This window comes from Falco biarmicus, chromosome 12 (assembly GCF_023638135.1).
Source record: "Falco biarmicus isolate bFalBia1 chromosome 12, bFalBia1.pri, whole genome shotgun sequence".
NCBI classification, from domain to species: Eukaryota; Metazoa; Chordata; class Aves; order Falconiformes; family Falconidae; genus Falco; species Falco biarmicus.
The window spans coordinates 9,956,153-9,972,254 of NC_079299.1; the positions used below are offsets into that span (position 1 = coordinate 9,956,153).

Here is a 16,102-nt window from a genome sequence, read left to right on the forward strand (position 1 = left end):
TCTGCTACTTTATTGCTTGTTTCTTAACAATTTTGAGATCTTTTTGTAACTTCAGAGTATGCTTGGACTTTTACTGTCCAGCTATATTAACTCCATCCTTTTTCACCTCACTAACCATTGTTTTCAAGCCTATACAAAATGTTAAATATCAGACACACTGATCAGCTTTGTTGTGAAATGTAGCCATTTAATCTCGACTTAAAATCTTTCTGGAAAGCCAGTATATTGTATTGGTCAATTCTTCTTTATCCACATGTAACTATTTCAAAGAACTCAAAGATGTATCTTGATTTCCTTCCACAGGAATCATGTTGTCTTTTTTAGTATACAATATTAAACATGTACTTTTCCAACTAATTCACCCTGTATAGACTTGATTTGATGGATTATCAGAACAGTTGGTCCAAGCCTTGATCATATATCATGTCTATAATTTTCATTTCTTCATTGTTCTTTGATCTGTGCAGGGTTAATTGAAAATTCTATTTTCTGTTTCTGCTGCTTTTCTGATGTCCCATTGAACATGACGTTGCTGTTTTTTCTTTTTTTTTTTTTTCTTTTAAAAATTGAGCTGGAATACCAGCTTCTGTAGCATGTTTAGCTAATATACTTTAGATAAAGTTGAACTTTCTTTAAAGAATTTTTGGTGGCATGATCTGTATAATTCCTGACATTCAGGTTCAAACAGCTTAGGCTTTAAATTTCATTTTGTCACAGTCCACATGCATGCTTAGTTAGGGAATTTTTTTTTGTTGGATTTGTTTAGGTTATTTCTTTCCCTAAACTTGATTGGTTTATTTCCTAATTTGATAAACAAATAAACTGGGCCTATTTGGATGTAGGAGAGTCTTATCCTTTTCTGATTCTATCTATTCCAGAAAAGTGTCTCAATCCAAAATTGGCATAAATTTTTTTTCCACATACTGTTTGTTCGTTTGTGTGCAGAATCATGCAACCTTGCTCGTCTGACCTTTTGTGATACTGCCAGCGTTTCAAAGAGTGGCGCTGTCTTTGATCTTCTGCCTCCTACATTAAAGCCAAAATATTTTCCTCTTGAACCTGTCCTCTCTCCTTTCCAGTGGTGTTTAGGTGTATCCTTGCTATTGAGTGTGATTATAGGTGGCCTATATATCTTGTGAGGTTCATAGTCGTTGCACCTGTAGGTAAATCAGCATGTGATATTCAGTGGCAGCATAGATTAAACTATCAATATTGCTCCTAATCTGACATTTCAGAACTTCAGGCTTCTGTTTTTTTTTCCACTGAAATTCTTACCCTGAAGTTTTATCCTTAGTACTCCAGAGAGATGTGCCTTTCTCTTTTGAGTTTGATGACCATGTTCCATGGAACTTTGGTGGTTCTTGAAGTCAGGACTGATCAAAAGAAAAAGTCTCTCATCTTTTGGAACTTCTCTAGGTGGTCTGCTTGAATCTTGATAGTAGATATTCTGTTTCTTCAGGTTGCTACTTACTTGTGCCTTATGCATGTACCTCTCGTCTGTGAGGCAGGTAATTAATGTAACAGGACCAGTAAACTGGATTACCACTCTTCTGCTGGACTTCTAAGGGTATTTTATTGTATTTGAAGGGCTTTTATCCTTTTCCTTAAATTGTGTTTATTGGCATACTCATCTTTGCTGTTGATCAGCAATCTCCCTGGCTGTTCCAAGCCTTAACTTGAGGCCTGGATACTGAAGTGCACAGGAAACCACTATGAACTCTCTGAGCAGCCTCTCCTGGCCCTCTCCTGGCCCATCTCCAACAAAATGTGGTTGAGGGAGCTGTTGCATAGACTTTTAGGTTTAGCTTTTTCCAAAAACAACAAGCGAACAAAACACATCTAAGCCAGGTTTGGTCTATGTTCAGTTAACAGCACAGTTTGGGTCTACTGCAAAGCTTCGCTGGTAAGATGCTTAGTAGCTCTGGAGAAAAGCAGTTATCAAAAAATGAAAATTGAAGCATACAGTGAATTGTCATCAAAAGGAGTGTTGGAGAGTTACAGTACAAAGGAATAGTTGAATGACCATTTCTAAAGGACTTTGTGATGGAAGGAAGAAAGCTGGGCACAGAGGAGGAGGGAAGGGCCTGAAGTAAGGTTGTTGGGAGGAATATGAAAGGAATCAAAGGCAGAATTTTGTGTATCCTTGACTATGAACAGAAACTAAGCCTTGAAAGGAAAGATGAGACTTTATTTGCAAAAATCCCTTAACGGGATACATGGAACCTTTGTGACAAGGCATTCAGAGGGCAAGAATAATTGCTTTCTTCTTACATAAATCATCACAAAAAAAGACAGAGGGATGGATTCTCAGCCTTCTAGCCCCAGCAGAGCTATTCAGCTGTTGTAGAACCAATATATTCTTGCATTAGATTGGGGAATGACTTATAAGTCCCAGCACTGAGCAGTGCAAGTGGTGCAAAATTCTTCACATATAATAAATTCAAAAACCTAGAATTTAGTATTCAGCTGATAGTGTAATACAGGGTTAATAATTGTACATTAGTAATGGCTTCCTTCATTTGTGTGGGAATCTGCTTATTCTTTGACTAGTGAAGCACAGAGACTTTATTCAGAAGGGATGTTTCATTTGACATCTACATTTCATCCCTAATTTACATGATTACAAGTAGTTCAGGAAAATTCAGAATCAGTGGTTGTGCTGTATTTTAAATGGAGGGGGCAGAGACAAAACGTGCATTGTTATGAGATTATCTGAAACGTACTTTCAGACCTTTTGTTTCAGTTAATTTTGGCAAGTCTATGTAACTGTTTTAGCTACTAAAAAGCAGCTTGTTGAATCCTTGTCTCCTTTCATGTTACTATAGTGATCAACAGATCTTGGATCTGATTTGTTCTGTGACTTGAGGAAAATAGAGTCACTATGCAGCAAGAAAGCAAACAATGATCCATGTATTTTCAGATCTGATGACTAGGATCCTCTTATGTTTTATTGTTTGGAGCTCATTTGTGGCACAGGAGTCACTTGTTAAACCATTCCATGTAAAAAGAGCAGAGACTGAGCAATGGTTAAAATAGTAGTTAGAGAAAAGCTTATTTGTTAATTGCTTTAGTTTTTAACAGAATCTGTATTTACAATTTTGGACTTGGGTTCTTCTGCTACTGCCTCTCCCAGATATGCTTATTCTGTCCTGAGGCACCAGTAATCGATTGATAGAGCTTTAGTGACAGAGGCAATAAAGAATATTTTTCATTGGTACAGTGCTGGTTGGGGTAGAAAGTGGCAGTGCTGTATTTAACCATTTTAATATTACTTTGTACTGCAGAAATACTGGTGAAGTGCTTGCCAACAAAAGATGAGATGAAAATTGCCAGTCCATAATTGGAATGCGTACTCTGTGGCAGAAGGATCACTGATGCCTGATTCAACAATTTATTTTAAAACAATGTTTACTTTTAAAAATACTAATTCTTTAAAAATACAGACCATTTAAAAAGCTGTCTCTTTTTGCATTGTTCTTTGTCTTCAGCCTTGTTTATCAGATAATTGACAGTGTGGGTTATATCAATCAATTTTTAACACAGTACTAAAGTTACCCCATCCAAAAAATTAACATATGTGATTCTTGTTTTGGATCCTGTTGCTTGCTGTTACTTGCACTTTTTCATCTTGAAGACTTTATTCATGAAATAGCTATTAGTTTTTCTTAAGCCTGTAAACCACCTTATGGGTCAGCCTGCATTCCAGTTACATTCTGATTTCACTGGTTGGGGTCAAATTTGTATTAATACGTGGCTTGTTCTTGAACAAAGTTAATTGCTTCAGGAGCATTCCAAGGTTCCATCTTTTTCTTCCCCTCTCTACCCCCCCCCCCTTTTTTTTTTTTTAATTTATGTTGTTCAGGGAATTGAAGCTGAATAGTGGATCTATGCACAAAAAGAAAGACTTGGATTGAAGGAAAACCATTTCCCGTTGAGAAGGGATTAACATTGTAGGAGATAGTGAAAAAGAAAAAGTAAAGGAGGGCAAAGAGAAAAGCTAAATATCTTTTATACAAATGCTAGGAGCATATGTAATAAGACTGCTGAATTGGAGTGACATGTTTTCAAGGATAAGAAAGATATTATTGGAATAAGAGACACAACCAGGAAAACGAAGGGGATTTAAAATGCCAAGATACACAGTTTTAGTGAAGGGAGAGCTAATATAAAGCTGGAAGAGATGTAACAATATTGCTGAGGGATGATACTCAATCTGCAGTAGGAAACGCTCCTGCTTCTCACTTCCCCTCCCCCCCCCCCCATTTTTTTTTCTTCTTTTTTTTAAATTAAGTTCAGTGCTTTGCATAGAAGGTGAGGACAATTTATTGTAGTTGTGATTCTTGGCTGTTGCACTAGACTTGCAGGTGGTGAGAAAAAAAGCCCAAACAATAAAAATATTTAAGACATAAAAACCAGGTCCCTAAGAAAGCCAGAACTTTGATTTCAAGAATGCTAGGGTGTTGAGGGAGAGGGAGTAGGAAGAGAGATTGTTAAAGATCAGTTAGGATATTGACTGTGTTAAAACTACAAATGAGAGCGTGTTTCTACTGTTGCTGTAAGGTTGTTGCCTTTATACTGTTATTGAAACAGTATAGAATGTTGTCACTGTTATCACGGAAAGATTGTAAACATAAATCTGTATATGGAGATAAGGAACAAAATCAAATGATCATAAAATCATGAAATTGGAAATGGTCATGGGGTGGGGGTATGTGCTAGACAGAGGAGGCAGCCCTAAAGTTATTGATTTTAGCAAAGCTAACTTTGAAGGAAAGCAAAATGCTCCCGGGATTTTTGCCTGCAATCCTGTGATGAATGGGAAATCCACTCCACACAAGTAGAGAGTACATAGTGTATAAAACACGTAGAGAGGCTGCAATTAAAATTCATCCCAGTTAAGTCAAGAAAAGGAAAGGCCGATATGGGCCTGAGGCAAAAGAAGGAAAGGCAAAGAGACAACTTGCCCCTCCCGACCTTATGCTTTTTCCTTTCCCCTTCGCTGTTCTTTACCATTTCTTCTACTGTCCCTTTATCCTCTCCAGCCCTTCTGTTTTAAGACACTTCTGTCACTGTGGTCCCCTGATGAGGTTTCTTCCTCAAGTCTGTTTCTTGTACACTGGATTTCTCCCAGCATGGGCATAACTGTTCAGAGAACTCATAGCATGGGTGGGAGTCTCTCTTCCTGCTTCCCCCCAGAAATACTGTGCATCCCCTTAACCACAGCTGCAAGCTCTACATAGTTGACATTTCCTCTTCCCCACCTTCCTTTAGGTGTTTGTGGGTCTGGGGTGATTTCAATTCACCGTATGGTGAGGGAAAGAATGAGGCAGCAGGAGCTGGGGAGGGAAAGAAAGCAAGTGGGTACATAAGTCATGTGGACAGTGGCGCTATATGAAAATGTTTAGGAAAAGACACCGCTTCACTAGAGCATCTACCACTGAAGTGGCAGGAGTTTTCCAAAAGAGAAGGGTCAAACAAGCACACAGATGGCTGCAGGTGGTGTTCCTTTCTTTTGTGCAAAGTTGCGACCCAAACCAGGTTGTCTTTTAGGACCCAGTATGCAAGATCAGGCATCACATTTCAAGTTGTAAAGAACAGCTGTGAGGAAGAAGCTAAATTTAACGTATCGGAGGTCTGAATCTCAGTAGTTGTAAAATGGCTTTGCTGCAGCTGAAGGCAGTTTATATTAGCTGAAGATCTCGCCCTTAACTGAAGCAAACAGTTTGAACAAATTTTGATCTGGCATTTTATTTTTAAAAGGCAAACAAACATGATAATGGCAAAAATGGCTTTCAGAAAGAGATTTAATGGGACAGCGATGAAAGATTGAGTTGTCTCTTTCTGTCAGCCAACCTGTATTTTATTTTTTTCTTTGTTTAAGCCACAATGATTTGTTAACTGCAGAAGCTGGCAACAGGCAGTGAGGATGGCCGTGTGGTCTTATAGCATCCAGCTGATGACCAGTTTCTGAAGATGGTATGAGGGATCATAAAGTTTAGTTCCATGTGTATTGTGATGATAGTTGCATCTATATTTAAAGCTTTCTGTCACTGAAGCACTCCTGGTGTTGTCAGATGTCTATTGGACTGGATGAGCTGCAACTTCTTGCAATTGAATGTCAATAAGACCAAAGCAATTTTGGTTGATTCATAGCACCAGCTTAAGCATATTCACTTGCACAGATTACATTTGACAGACAGTTACCTTCAGCTGAACTCTGTGGTTAGAAGCCTTGGTATACTCTTGACAGTGAGCTTAAAGCTGATGCCTTATGTTTATTTCATATCCTGTTTTTGCCTTCCTAATACTGCATGTGTATGTCTACATTTAAATAAATTCACAGCTGAAGTACTAGTCAGTCCACTTGTTATCTCTGGACAGAATGTTGTGATGAGTCAATTTCAGTATTTAAAAAATGTTTTTTTCCCAGTTAGGCAGATTTAATTTCAAAAGCCATCTAATCGAGGATTTTTTTTGATCAGGAACTCCTGGAAAAGTGTCAGTCAAAGTCTAACAATGAAAGTAAAAGAAAGAAAAAAGTCGAGGGTAAAACCAAAGATGAAGAAATGTTATTCCCTTTGGAATGTTTTCTTGGTATTCTACCAGTTTGCTGGCCTGCAGGAAAATATATTCAACACAGGTGTTCTTACCCTGTTATATTGGTGAAAGTTAAAATCTGGATTCTGCAATAAGATTGTGCACAGTGTCATCAAATACTGATGTGTGTGTGCACCCCCTATAAATCTTGTAAAGAAGGGCATCTTTCCAGGTCTTTTCTTGTAATGGTCCTACAATAGCCTGGGTTAGAATACAGTTTAATTCACTGATTCTGTTATTTGATCCTGCTTATGGTGAACTTATGTATTTTGAAACTTCATTTGGAGCATACTGAAGAAGAATTAAACTTCTGAAGTATTTCAAACCATTTCCCCATGCAGGCTTCTAGTCAGCTTAAAGCAGCATCCCAATTTTGAAGAATTGTGTGATTTAATGCCATATAGCTTGTGTGTATACTATTTCCACTCACTACTTCAGTTCCTGTTTTTAAAGGCTGAAGGTGATTTTCCTATAGAGACTAAGGAAGTGCTAAAAGGGAGATTTTTGAGTTTTTACTTCTCACTGAAAAACAGGAATGCAGCATCCTTGAATCTAGATGTGAATGAACTAAAAATAAAATACTTTACAAATGTTCTAATTTATAGTTGTGTATTTTGGCTAGACTGGCACATCTGGTAAGAGGGCAGGGTTAACTTGGTGGTTTTGGCTACGGTTAGATAATGAATCCCAGTCTAGAACTAGGTTGGCAGGATTTCCTAAAAATGACAGAACAGTTGGAAGTAAAGGAATCTCCCACAAACATGAATGCTAACTTAAGCACTTTCTTTTTTAAAATCATCATACTGTGTTCCTGACCATGCTGTTACTTAAATCAGTGGTTGCAATGAATGGCCCCAAGCCCTTTTTGTTTTCTTCTTGTGAAATGCTTTTTGGCCTGAGAACCAAAGATGTGTGAAAAGCACCACATTGAAACCTACATAGATGCCAGAGTTGCAGCTTGCCTTTCTCTGCTTGTGCTCTTTTCCTTCAAGCTTGCAGCCAAGTTGCTTCAAAGGCTTGAAATACAGAGGGGTGGGTGGTAGATTAAGGTTTGCTCAGAGGTGCATAGTTCTTAATAGCTTAAAAACTTTTTTTTGCCATGTGAGGGTAGCATAGGATTTGAATATGGAAACATGGGAATATACGTATGTTAATAATAGCAGGTAAAATAAATTTTATTATGTGCATATCACTTGCATTTGCTAAAAGATAATGGACAAACAATCTAAAATCAGCACTGAATATTTTAAATAACTGTATTACCTATATAAGGTAGTACTCCTTTTTTGCTTGGTAAGAAGGAGAAATGCATTTGAAATCAAGACAGATTCTAGCTGAAGCAGCACCGAGCTCACTGGCAAACCCATCAGGCAGTTTTTACTGGTATGGAAGGTGCCGTTTGTCTGTCAGGTGTTACACAAATAAATTATCTGAGCTGGCTTGTCCTCCTGGATATTATTCTTTAATTTCCACGCTCCTCCCTCCCCCCATCCCCTTGTCCCTATTAACATGGTTATTAACATCTTTTTTTGGGCTGTTTGGGAACAAGATCCCAGACAAATTCCTCCTGACATATTCTTGTTCTCCTGTGTTTGCTGCATAAATTCATTATCTCTTGGCAAGCTTTAGATATGCCAAATTCTCTCTGTGTTGTCTCAATTTTCATTCCAAATAAAAAAAAAAAAAGAAAGAAAATGCAAAGAGCAAAAGAGAAAAAGTAAACTTTTTTTTCTGTAAGCTTTTTCGGGGGGGTGGGGAATTAAAAAAAAAAAAGAGCACAGGAGTTTTTGATGTATGTAGGACATCTTCCCAAACACCCCTAGCAATGATGTTGTCACTGCCAAAATGTACTTACACTACAAAAATGTACAGTAGTACTTGTTTCTGAATTATCCATTTAGCTAAATTTTAAAATTCGAGTTCGGCTGTACGTGGCATGTTGTAAGGAGAGATAAACAATATAAAACTATAGGAGCAGGCTGTGTATCAGTGTTGGTGAGTAATGTGTGGAGTAGGAGGTGGTTGAGTGTGGTGTGGCATCCTGACGCATCTGCAGAAGTTAAGCTGTGGAAACTACTGCACCTCTGTTTTATAAAGCAGTCATAAAGTGGCTGATAGATTACTTGAAGGCTTGAGAGGAGTCGAGGAATTTTGGGATAAACCATTTATTTTGTGCTCTGTATTAATGCCTGAGAAAAACAGTCCTTGGGGGCGTGAAATCTGCTTGCACCTGTATTCATTTTTTATACATTTTTGTGTGGGTTTGGTTTTTTTGTTGTTGTTGGTTTTTTTTTTCCCAACAGCTAATTGTAAATGTAGTAGATTAAAAAGGAGAAATAAACCTAGCTGAATAGTGCAAAATAAGAATAATAAGGCAGAACGGGAGGCATAGGAATGGCATAGACCTTTGAGATTGGTGTTCATGATGTATAAATTCTGTTTATTTTGTGAAGGAAGGTGTTGAATTGTGGCAGAAAGTTGTCTGCTGTTTCAGATGCATCAATTTAGGGGCACATAGATGCCCAGGTTTTATAAAATACGTGAAATGCGCAGCATTGTGTTTTTTGGTTGCTAGCTCTGCTTAAATAACAGCTGAAAGTAAACTTGGATTCATGTGAATGGTTTCATCCTATTTTTTTTCCAAAAAATTCCATTCATCCACTTCGTGTTGCTTAAGTCTGTGCCACTGACCTTTCCTCTACAGAAATTCACTTACAAAATAGTAAAGCTGCGTTGGAAACCTTTGTAACTGCAGCTTCGGCAAGATTTGCAATTATGCCAGAAAAAACCAAAATAGATACCTGTGTTGGTCTCATCTCTTTGATATGCAAAACCTGTTTACTGTATCTTTTATTAACTGTTACGCTTCTGTTTCACACGTGCTTTCGCAGAGTAGAGATGTGAACCCATATGTCCCCCAGTGGTAGAATATGCCGTCTATCTTTATGTGAGCAGGCAAGACAGTTTTTTAGACAGGTTGAAGGTGAAAAGGATTTTTATGCTCAAGTTTCTGATTAGACCATTATAACAGCATCACTAATTCCTCTCCTTCCATCTATTGTCTTTCCTCATCTGTTGTCATCAGTGACCACTGTTGATTTGTTGACTCTATTAAAGTATTCAAGGAAGCCACAGGCCTGTCATTTTGGTCATAACCTTAATCTGTTTTCTCACCTTGGGAGAAAATGTGTTAATACACCGTCTGTTTCTATAGAATGAACTCATTGAAAAAGTTCCTGATGCAACAAATCTGTAATACATTTAGAAGAAAAAAAGGTTCTCTAGGTCTTGGTTATTTTTAACAGATAGCAAGCTATGTTTAGGTAGCAACTTTTATAAGAAATGTACCAAATTAAATGAAGGTAATGACTTGTAATGGTATGTCATGTATTAATTTTTGAGCTGGATGAGTTGCAACTTCTCTTGATTTCTCTTAATCTGATTCCTCGTTATTTCTGGATGATTAAGCAAATCCTTTATGGTAACTTCTGCTTTCATTCACACCTCTGTAAAGCCTGTCTAACTATTGATTCTGGAGTTTCTTTAGCTTTTATAGCAGCTAGGGGCAGGGGTCATTTCTGTCATTTGGCTGATCTGCAAAAATAAATGAACCATCTTTTTTTTTTTTTTTTTTTTTAATCCCTTACAGGTGACTTGTATAGCTACGTAGTTGTTCTTCATAAAGCACTTTAAAATTCTTCATAATCTGTATCACCTTATTTAATATATTTTTATTTGAGAAACTTCTTGCTGTACAAATAGAGCTTATGTAAAGGATAAACTAAACCAGACTTGTTTTCTTAAGTTTATTTTTTCCCTTATTTGGAGGAGTATTTGCTTGGTTTTTTTTGTTGCTTTAAATTTTAGTTTGTATTTAATTTCTAAGTTTAGCTTGCATTTGCAGCTAGTTAAATTTGCATTTTTAACTTAAAAATTAGCTTGCTTTTTTTTTCCTGTTGTGTTTGGTTTTTTAGTTTTAGTTTGTAGATACCTGATATTTGGAAGAATCTTGTTCCCTGTCTGGTACATATCATAGATCCCTGAGCTGCTTCTTTTTCATCTTATTTGGAAACAGTGGTTACTGTTACATGTACTGGAATGTATTCTCTTTCCTAGTATTTATTTGAAGATAAATTTTTGGTCCTTGTCCTTGTTTTATATGTGTCGGTCATTCCTGCCTTTGCCATCTGAGACTTTCTTTGATGGTATAAATAGCCTTAAGAGCTGAAGTTACAGTTGAAGTGTTTGCCATCACTAAGTTGGCTGGATAACTAAATAGGCCAGGGTTGGTATCATTTGGCTTGAATGATTGGAAAAGATTTTTTTCTTTCATTTTTGGTGCCAGAGTTCTCTCTATTGTGGAACTCCTCATTTATGGCTTGCAAATCTGGGAAGAAATCCATCTGGTTTCTTCATCTGTCTTGCCAGACACTGTGGTCTAGTTATTACAATAGATGATGAAAAGAAACTTTAAGAATAAATTGTATTTTATGGTTACTAGAAGCTATGATGAATAAGAATAAAAAGAATGTATATTTAACCAGCAGAAGAGATTAATGTTGTCTTGAAATAACTCCCCTTAATTTATCTGTAATATTTTAATAAATCTTTCCCGTGCCATTAAATATTGGGATAGGAAAGATAACCTAAAGGGGAAGATTGTACTTGGTAAAAAAAAGGTATATCTTTCAAATATGAATTCTAACACATTTGGGGAAGAGACCACCACATCTGTTGGTTGTATGTCATTTAGTGCAGAGGAGTTTTGTTCTCTGGTAAGTGATCTTGAGTTCTGCTATGATATATTTGGGTATTCTTTATTACTTTTAATGGAACATAAAGGATTCTTTTCATGTTTCTCCTTCCTATTTATTAAAAATAATTTTGCACAAGGTATGTGGGTAGTGTTAATCTTAGGACTTATTTTTCATGCAAAATTCTTACTGATGCAAAAAGATCATAGCATGCACTGGAGAATTAACTTCTATCTTGGCTGAAATGATGTAATTCAGTTCTAAGTGGAAGAGACTAAAATTGTCTCAGTTGCCTTCATATGTATGTAACAGGACATTTTGATAACAGGATGATTAATGTGTGTGAAGAAAAAGTGTATGTTGCCTAAATGTGCCATTAATAATAATTATTAACATATCATGCATGTATGTTGTGATGTGTTATTACCTCAAAGCCTAAACTTTATAGAGCAGGGTCTCAGAATTCCTTCAAATTGCTTTGGCTTGGAAAGTGCCACTGTAGCTTAAAAAAGGGGAATCAATATAACTGTGTCTTCTACTTGATACGCAAAATGTGTTCTGTCTCTCTGTTAATGAAGAGGAATATTAAGCTTTTTTTGGAAAGCATATAGGTAATTTTTACTGAAAACCTAAATATTTTTATTATACCTGTTATACTATTTATATCTGTTATACTAGTTATTTATTTATAAATTTATTATACCATTATATGTTATAACTATAGATAACACTGCAGTTCAAGGCTATAAGAAAATAGAGAGAAAAGAAAAAAACTATGGTATTTTTGAATCAACCTGTATGGTGGGTGCCTTTGGGAGAAATACATTTTTGCATTCAAGCAGCAGCTATACAAAATCATGCAAAAGAAATCTACAGAAAGCTACTAAATATACAGAAACTACATCTGGCTGATTAAGTGTCTGAGCTGTTGGTGGTTTGAGGTTCAAAGAGTATTCAGGAGCAGTACTATACATGCTTACCATGCTCCTGTGTGCTGCTGTGCTTCTGCTTTGTGCCACAGTTAGTCCCTTTGTCACAGTGCTCTGAAATGCAGTATTTGGTTGTGATATTCTTTTTTTTTCTTTTTTTTTTTTTTTTTGCCATGCAGACTACTGTAATATAGGGGAAGTTTCTGTTAGCAGTTAATACATGAAAGTACTGGCTTTTGTTTACATGACAGCTCTGCCTGATTCAAGCCAAGTGGCAAAATTAATATTAAATGTCATTGTTACGTTTTCATGAGTAGGGTCTGAGTAGCACAGATCTTTAGGTGAGAAAATAAACAGTTGTAATGTCTTTTCTGTCCCTATCTCATTTTATAACCAGCAGCTTGTGCTTTTTGTGCTTCAGTGCATGCTCCTTCGTTCTGCCCTACAGTGACCCGTAGGGCAGGGAATTTTTCCTAGGAAGAAAGTGATTGGATTTGGTATTGCTGGCTCTGATGGCAGTTTGCTTGTGACGCAGGGCCACAAGAGCTTCATTTGGGATGCACTGAAGGAACTTGCCTACCAGCTCATTGGCCCGGCACCTCTCATCTTTGAAACTCTTCTGGATCATAACAGGAATGCTATTAGAGGAAAGATTATGGATATCTTTCGCCATCTCAGTTCACCATCAAATGGGTTTTCCATTGCTTGGAATGGAATTGGTATTAGGCTCTGCACTGGCAGAAGCTAATGTAGTTGCAGAGTGAATTTATCTTAGTAACTAATCCTTGCCACCTCCCTGTGAGGTGATTTGCTAAGTATCTGACAGATGGGGAAGCATGGGAGGGAGAGATGGTTTCAGAGCTGGGATTAGAGCGCTGATGTCCCAGGCTTCTGGTCGTGTGCTCTGTGCAACCGTGAAGCCAGCCTTTCCTACCCATCTCCTGTTACTCTCTTGGGGAAATTCCTATTGAACGTTATTAATAAAGACAACAGGGGAATAATCCTGTTGTCCTAGTCAGGAGTGAAATTCATCGTTCATTTCTGTGGTATTGTACGCGACGTAATGCTAACGGTCAGGAGACCCCGAATAACCACATCAAACAGCTGATTCGGTGCCAGCCTTCCTTCTTATTTAGCTTAGCCTAAACTGACACCAAACTTTGAGACATTCCTCTCCTCCCACAGTGGGATTTTTTTTTTTTTTTTATACCACACATGGTTTCCCTTCTACATTTTCCTCCCGTGTCAGATATCCATACCCCCTTTAATAACCAGCAGGGGGATCATTACATTGAGCTACTGCCAAACGTATAATGACTGCTGCCTTTGCCTTACACAGTCACTGCACTACTGATATCCAATTCAGCATTGTAAAGTGCTTAGGGCTACCTTGGGGATGTGCTATATTAAACCCAACTATTCTAAATCCTATTTAATACAAAGAGGTTGGGGGGGGGGGGAGGGGGGAGGGAGATTTAAAATTGTCATTAGTCCCCTATTTTCAACAAGTCAAAATACCTGGTTGCTTAAGGCCCAATTCTGTTGCTCTTAAGTCGTAAGTAGTCCCGCTGATTTTGGTAGTGGGTGCATGACGGTGAGCACTCCACTTACCACTGGGTGGGGGGCAGAATTGGGATCCTATAGAAGCTGCGCCTGAGCCTGGAAGTTTGCAAGGAGGTGATGGGGGTGAGTGTGCCTGGTCCTGAATTCCACTTACGAATGTTTTACAATGAAAACGGGAAAGCAGAAACATGCTTCATATCTGACTAAAAATAAAGGTACTCTTAAACTTGTAAAAGACAACATTTTTATTTGAATGATATGACAGAGCTGCCACAGGAGTGTTACCTGCTATAAAGAAAGCTCAAGAATTATTACCTTTATTAGACCAGTGACACTGAGCTTTAGCCATACATTTCTAACTTCTGTCCCTCTACAGAGACAATTTTCTTTTCTTAAATAAACTGTCATGCTAGTGTTAATATATTGTTGGCTCCCTCATACTCTGAGAATACTGCTGATATAAAACATGTATATGTTAGATTGGTAATAGTATCTTTAGTGTAGCTGACTAGAACAAATGTGTTTCCCTCATGGCTGTGCTAATGTGATAAAGGAAAATTGGCTGTTCATCAGCTTTTGGCTGGGTAAAGACAGTAGAGATGGAACCACATTCTTTTTTATGCATTAATACCACTGAGAACTTTTCACTAGTTATATTTCATGTGCGGGCATGTTGTGCAAAGATGTTGTAAAACATGAGATAATGCTACAAATAACAAAGTAGAAAAGCCTGTATCTTTTATGATGATAACAGTCAAACACCAAATGACAGTAACAGGCTGTAAAAAATGTGATGCAGAAAAAAAATGCAATGTAGCCACCATATATGCGTATACTTAGGCTCTTGCAAATAGGGCATCAGATGTTTAGAGGGCTTTGAATTAAAATTAAATAAAAAACTGTTGTATTTAGGTCATTGATGTGTCAACACAAAAGATAATTTAAAATGGAGAGATGTATTTTGAGCGGTGAAACTCATATGCAATAACTTTTTGAACAAATCTCAAGGCTTAGTAATTATGATAATAGCCTTCAAATTTCCATCAGTGGAAGGGCAATAAATATTCCTGTCTAAATTTCGGAAATATTGACTGAATCTGGAAATGGCAACGAAGCTCAGCATGCATGTATATTTTAAAGTGCAGTTTAAGGAGAAAAATTCATCTGTACAATTTTGCATGAAGCCTAAATAAAAAAAAAAGAACAGCCCCCCCCAATTAAACACACCCCCCCCCCCATCTCATTTCCTATTTTTGTTACTTAAAATGCTGTTAGACTCATTTCGCCTGAGGCACTGATGCTGATCATCTGAGCTCAGATTTATAGATAATTGTGTCTCTTTATCTTGGTCTGAAATTTGAAAGATTTTATTGGTGGAATAGCATTGTGAGTGCTTATGTTGTGGTTTTCAAACTGGTACTTTTTCAGGTTCTGGCTTTCCTCTTCGCAACAAATTATTCTGGCTTGTAAACCTTTGGTTTGTCCTCACATATATATTGTTCTTATGAAAGCAATTATTCCAGGTTTATTTTGTTTTGATTAGCGTGGGTATCAAGACAGGCTAAAGCGCTCTAGGTTTATTTGCCCTCTGTAGACACGATTCACCAAGCATCCATATCTGCAAGATGAAAATAACACTGTAAATTAGTAACAACAAAACAGTTTCAGAATCTGAGAGCTGCCAAGCTCTCATGTGAAATAAGCCTTATGCAAGCTAAATATTGCTAGAAATCGAGTAGTTTCAGTTTTGCAAATAAATCACTTTCTGAAATAAATTGGATTAAGTTCATTGGGTAAACAATTTGTTAAATTCAAAGAATTCAAAAGTTGTGGATGAGTTGAACTTAGTTTCTATAATTAGCTTCACTAGTAGGAAGCTGACTGTAGCCATGATGCCTCCAGTTTTCATTTTTATGTGCCTGTATGTTTTTTTTTAAATGAGAGTATTGAATTTTGTTAAATGTAAGGCTGAAAGGCACTCCCCTATCATTAAACTTTTTCTAATTTTATGTAAACATGAAGATTATTAATGCAAAAAAGTACTTTGTAAAAGCTCAGCATCTTGTGACTTTGTGGAGCTGGGAGAATGCCATAAAGTATTTCTCTGAATGTTAGCTCAAATTTAAAATGAATTGGCAGGGAAGGGAATGTTTGCAGAAAACTGTACCCTGGGGTGCTGGCTGAGTGTGTATCCCTAGCCAAGGGTTCCCTTGATGTAAGGGAATTACCCACTGGGTGTAAAGCAGATGTAGCCAGGTC

General features: G+C 37.2%; 1 protein-coding gene across 1 annotated transcript in view; it reads left to right on the top strand.

Annotated features, from left to right (window-relative positions):
• Window positions 1–16,102, top strand: part of USH2A (usherin) — a 390,408-nt gene that overhangs the window by 18,338 nt on the left and 355,968 nt on the right. The gene's annotated exons all lie outside the window — the stretch shown is intronic.